This window comes from Muntiacus reevesi, chromosome 22 (assembly GCF_963930625.1).
Source record: "Muntiacus reevesi chromosome 22, mMunRee1.1, whole genome shotgun sequence".
Lineage (NCBI taxonomy): Eukaryota > Metazoa > Chordata > Mammalia > Artiodactyla > Cervidae > Muntiacus > Muntiacus reevesi.
In genome coordinates this window covers 25,789,875-25,796,218 of record NC_089270.1, presented here as the reverse complement: position 1 = coordinate 25,796,218, position 6,344 = coordinate 25,789,875, and the positions used below count along the sequence as shown (strand labels likewise).

The 6,344-nt window shown below is 41.3% G+C and overlaps 1 pseudogene; it reads left to right on the top strand.

Annotated features, from left to right (window-relative positions):
- The first annotated feature begins 220 nt into the window (after positions 1-220).
- LOC136152733 (ferritin light chain pseudogene) overlaps positions 221-6,344 on the top strand; it is a 29,830-nt pseudogene continuing 23,706 nt past the window's right edge.

The following is a 6,344-nucleotide window of genomic DNA, read 5'->3' as shown; positions in this document are numbered from 1 at the left end:
CCACTGAAGTGCCAGGAAGTCCCAATAGTTATGTTTTAAACTGTATATAAATGCTTGGTTTGTGGATGTTTTGCACTGAGCTGCACACCTTTAAGGAGAGAAGGATGGTGTGAAATAACATCCCTGCCATCAAGGAACTGCAGTTGAGAGAGGAAGAGCCAATGTACAAATATTAATAAGAGAGACACATGAAACATAATATAATTATAAACTGAGTTGGATGGTGCAGACCACAATTGTATTAGCTGGTGAAAAACAGAAGAGGTCATGGGGACAGAGTAACCAGGACGTCACAGTAGATTATGAAGTGAATTTGAAAGGATTCAGATATGAGACACGAATGGAGGAAAACTGTCTGGATGGAGAAGCAGCTCGAACAAAGGCATGGAAAATGGAACATCAGATTTTGGTATGTTTCTCCTTTGCTGTTGCTTAGTCTCCAAGTCATGTCTGACTCCTTTGCAACCTCATAGACTCTAGTCCACCAGGTTCCTCTGTCCACGGGATTTCTCAGGCAAGAATACGGGAGTGGGTTGCCACTTCCTTCTCCAGGATATCTTCCTAACCCAAGGATTGAACCCGTTGTATATCCATTAGTACTGATTAATATGAACTTACCATTAGATTTTTCTAAGGTTGACCACCTAAATAGAACCCAGACTCCTGTGGACTCACAAGTAGTTAAACTAATTGGAATTCCATCTGCCGCTTAAAAGGAAATTTAAACTCAAGTGTCACTCAACTGTGATAATTTAGAAGCATAGCTCATATATTTTTACCAACAGCTGGGGATTTAATATTTGGGATTAATATCCCAGTAAACTTTTGATTGACTTGGAGGTTTGTCCAAGCTTCCATCCTTCAGGAATGACTTGGATGCAAATATCAAATGCAACTGCTGGTTGGAGAAACCCTCAGGAGTCAACAGTAGCCTGTTTAATTAGAAACAAGTCTCTAGAATCACATCTACTTCAGACAAAAAACAAGCTGTATCATAAAGCACCAAAACTAACCACTAAACAATTTTTGACTGTTGATACCTGCTTAGAATCAGGTTTTAAAAATGGGATTCTAAATGCCTTTTGCAAAGTTACATAAGGAGTCAAGTATATTATGCAACCACCTTCACCAAGCACTTTCATAAATCAATGACTTCAAGTGGGAGCAGAGGACTTTAAATTATAAGCAAGAAGATAATGATAGAATTAAATCCTGACCTTTCCCATAAAAGCAACCATCCTCTTCCCCGCCCCTACTCTTCTCTAATTTACAGTAATGTAGTCCATATGGAAGAAGTCAGTGTGTGTTTGGGAACCAAGTCTTACACTTTCTTTTCCATCACAAAAGCCAGTTGTTCTTCATACCCATCCATCAGGATCATATTACATTCTGAAGCATTAAAAAGGCCTGAGCTCAGACCTCCTGCTGAAAAGTTAAGTTGTCAGTTGTTAGGCAGAAAATCAATCAGAAATGCATTTGGGACAATGGCCTGCTGCCTGGAATTACACCAGGCTAGACAAAAATCAACCCAGTGGCAGAAAAACACTAATGGTTGGAGATATCCATGCTGTCTTAGACAAGGCAGATCAATTTATTTAGACACATTTGCTAAATGGAAATGTGCCAGTGCCAAGTCTCGGATTTACATATAATTATAGCAGAACACTTGCAAAATTTTCTCAGAAGCATCAAGATACTCTGTAGCTCCAACATGTGCCAAGAACTTCAAAATTGTTATAGATTGCTTTGGCTAACTCACATTCCTATCCCCAGGTCTTGCCGTAGACCCAGAAAATTTGCCACAGTTTGTGTAATCAATCATATCTTTTGCAGATGCTCATGGAAGACACATGGGTAACTGGTATTACCACAAGCTCTGTGTAACCCTTGGCTGAGTGGTCTCCTAAGACTGTTGTTCTCCTAAGAGTTGTTGTTAGCGTTCACGACACATGCTTAGTCGTATAAAACTCTTTGTGACCCCATAGACTATAGCACACCAGGTTTCCCTGTCCTTCACTATCTCCTGGAGTTTGCTCAAGCCCATGTCCATTGAGTCAGTGATGCCATCCAACCATCTCATGCTCTGTCACCCGCTTCTGCTCTTGCCCTCAATCTTCCCCAACATCAGGGTGTTTTCCAATGAGTTGACTTTTCACATCAGGTAGCCAAAGTATTGGTGCTTCAATATAATCCTTTCAATGAATATTCAGGGTTGATTTTCTTTAGAATGGACCATTTTGATCTCCTTTCTGTCCAAAGGACTCTCAAGAGTCTTCTCCAGCAAGTGATATTATTAAAAATAATAGCTAACATGATTTTAGCACTCCATCACAGTGTTAAGCACTTTACATGTTCCTGTAACCCTCTCAAAGACTTCCCAGGTGGCTCAGTGGTAAAGTATCTGCCTGCCAACATAGGAGACATAGGTTCGATCCCTGGGTTGGGAAGATCCCCTGAAGGAGGAAAATGGCAACCCCCTCTAGTATTCTTGCCTGGAGAACCCCATGGACAGAGGAGCCTGGCAGACTACAGTCCATGGGGTCAGAAAGAGTCAGACACGACTAAGCAGGCACACTCATAACCCTCCCAACAATCTTAAGAGGTAGGGCTTCTTATTTTCATTTTATAGTCAGGGAAGCTTAGAGAAGATTAGTCATTTATTCAAGGTCACTTGGCTGATGGGAGGGACCAGAAATCAAGTCAAAGCTGAATGATCCCAAACATCCCTGCTCACCACTTGGTGATGTTACCTTCTACACATATTAGTTAAATATCTATGGACAGGGGAAAATTGCCCTAAAAAGTGGACAACAGCCTCAACCCCAAAACCCAGCACTTCCCAAATGTTTCTCTGCCAACAGAATCAAGAAATCCAGAGAACTTGGCACTATCACATTCAGAGTCCCAGGTAGGGCTTGTGGTAGCTTCATATTTGTTCTCTTCTGAAGAAGGCCAGTAAATTATCAACCACCTTGATTATGTACTTGAAAAGTTGGAAGCCAGCACTCACATTCTGAGCCTTATTCCTCCATCACTAAACAGCCAGCTGTCCCTGTAGTTAAAAGTATATCTTTCTATAGTTTTCCACTCATCTCTTCTTCACTGCCCTATGCTTTTGCCAGGACCTCTGGAATTTATCAGACCCTCGTGTGCTTGTTTGGGTAATCCATTCTTTATAGAACTAATGTGACTACTTGGAGTGACTGCTTTAAATGCTATGATCAAAATCTCCAGACTTTCCAGCATTTATTTCTATTACAATATGCCTGTGAGGATAAGAAGTATTTCCAATTTACAGAGGCAAAGACTGAGGCACAGAGAAGTTTACAAAAGGAAAATTTTCTAGCACTAGGTTAAGTGCACTGCCCGAGTTAATGAAATAGAAAATGACCAGAATATCCAGGGATATTGGCCAGGTCTCTGAACCCTGATTTGATGCTCCTTGCTTCAGGGAAGACAGTTTATCTTCTTGAAGGTTGTTTTTCGCTGAACCCCCTCACTCTCACACCCCACCTCCCGTTAACTCACAATCCAGTTTTTATCCCAGCCTAGGCCTCCAGCATGACAGCCATGTTTCCCAACATTGAACTATGCACAGTCTGGACTGGGATAAACATGAGATGATTTCCTTTCTTTAAAAAAGGTTGCTGAAACGTGGATGGTTTTAGAGATCGTCATACTGAGTGAAGTAAGTCAAAGGAGAAATATCGTACGACAAACCTTATGTGCAGAATCTAAAAAGAAATGATACACATGAACTTAATTCACAAAATAGAAATAGACTCACAGAGATAGAACTCCTGACTGCCTGTGGGGAAGGGTCGGGGGAAAGGGATAGTTAGGGAGCATGGGATGGACATATATATACTGCTATATTTAAAATAGTTAACAAACAAGGTCCTACTATATGGCACAGAGAATTCTGCTCAATGTTTTGTGGCAGCCCAGATGGGAGGGGAGTTTGGGAGAGAATGGATCCATGTTTATGTATAGCTGAGTCCCTTCACTCTTCACCTGAAACTGTCACAGCATTATCAGCTATACCCCAATACAAAATTAAAAAATAAAAATAAAAAGGTTGCTGAGTAATGCAGTAAAGCAGGTACAAGCACAGATACTGAAACCAAAATGCTTAGTTTCAAACTCTAGTTTCAACCATGTGTATGTCCTTGATTAATAACTTGATGCCCTATTTATCATCTTTGCAAAATGCTAATAATAATGGTACTTAATTCACAGTCATTGTAAGAACCAAGTGCATTCATGCGAAGCTTCTAAACAGTTCCTAAAGCACATTAAATGTTTGCTGTTTTTACTATTCCAAACAATCCTCCTCCCTCGCTCTCAGAGTAATGATTCTTTTAATACTGAGACATTCTTATTCCCTATCACTCTCCTTCAGAAGGTCCTAATCAAATAAAATTCACCATCCACTACTTCTTCCTCTCCCCCCTTCCTCCAAACCACCCTCCAATCTGACAGCATAGTGTTGAACTCTATCTTAAATACAGGCAGTTTTCCTCTAGAAAAATCAGACTTCCCCTAGACAGAAATGGTTTTAAATTTCTATAAATAATCCTCAATATGGATAACACTGGTTAGTCTAATCACAAGCCAGATTTGTCTCTAAGAACCTGTGCGTGATCAAAATATCCCCAGAAATCCCTTTTGCATCCCCATCCCCACTCTCAGGCATTATCAGGGAAATGTGGCAACATGGACCTCAAAGTCCAGTGGTGGTGATGCGAAGGGACAAAGGACTTTCTCTCTTTGGGTGTATTTTTTCTTCCTTTTTCAATCTCAAGTTGCTCACTGTCACAGATACAGCTAACTATTCCCCAATATCCATTATTCCCTGGTGGCTCAATGGTAAAGAATCCGCCTGCCAATGCAGGAGATGTGGGTTTGATCCCTGGGTTGGGAAGAACCTCTGGAGAAGGAAATGGCAACCCACTCCAGTATTCTTGCCTGAAGAATCCTATGGACAGAGGAGCCTGGTGGGCTACAGTACATGGGGTCACAAAGAGTCAGACATGACTTGGCGACCAGACAACAACAATCCGTTCTTCCCCTCTCCCGGTGCAATAGAAATCCAGCTGGGCTCACACGGTCACTAGAACAAATATGACATTTCCCAGCCTCTCATCCAGTTTGGTAGCACCATGTCACCGAGTTCTGGCTATGGGATGTGAATATAAGTGATGCGCACCACACCCCTTCTAGATCGTATCCTATCCTTAAGAGGAGAACCATCTCTTTCCCCCCTCCTCCGACCTGAAGCTTAGACTATAGATTTGGTGGCAAGATAACTCAGACCATGTGGCTGAGAGCAGTGTTCACAGACAGAAGCAGCAGAAGGAGCTTGGTTCTCTGGAGACTCTCACAGAGCAGCGCTCCTGTAGCAGCCCCGGCCCCCCTCCCTTGGGATTGTATATCAATCCAAAAATAGCATAAATGGTTAAATCCACTGTAACTTGGGGTCTCTTTTACATGACCTTAATCTACCTCCTAACTATATTCATTGGAAGGACTGGTGTTGAAGCTGAAGCTCCAATACTTCGGCCACCTGATGCAAAGAGTCAACTCATTAGAAAAGACCTGATGCTGGGAAAGATTGAGGGCAGGAGGAGAAGGGGAGACTGAGGATGAGATGGTTGGATGGCATCACTGACTCAATGGACATGAGTATGAGCAAACTCTCTGAGACAGTGGAGGACGGGAAGACTGGCGTGCTGCAGTCCATGGTGTTGCAGAGTTGGACACGCCTGAGCAACTGAACAACCACCTCCTAACTAGTACACTCATCTATTTTGTATTCTTTTTAAAGTAATTTGTTTCTGTCCTGATTTTAGATTAAGACTTATGCAATTGTTGTTACTACATCTTTTGATTTAAATCCTTTTTTGTTTTCCTTTTTAAAGTGTACACTTGAGAGTTCCCTGATGGCCTAGTGGTTAGGATTTTGGGCTTTCACTGCTGTGGCCTGGGTTCAGTCAGGTCAGGGAACTGAAATTCCATAAGCCTTGTGGCTAAATAAATAAATTGCACCCTCAATATGACTAAATAAATAAAGTGCACCCTCAATAGTATGTAAGTTTCACCTTGAGCCTATGTTTTGTTACTTCATATAGAAGTATTGACCTCATTGAAAAAAAATAACTTTTCCCCAGATGTTCTATATTAATTTGATATAGGACTTTGGACTTACCTGGCATCCATTTTCTTGATTTCCATATAGTTTATCTATGCCAGAATTCCACATTTATGAATGATAATGAGGCATATTACATCTGGTTTCTAGTCTTATTTATTCCTTTTTTATTTTCAACGACATGACTACTTAG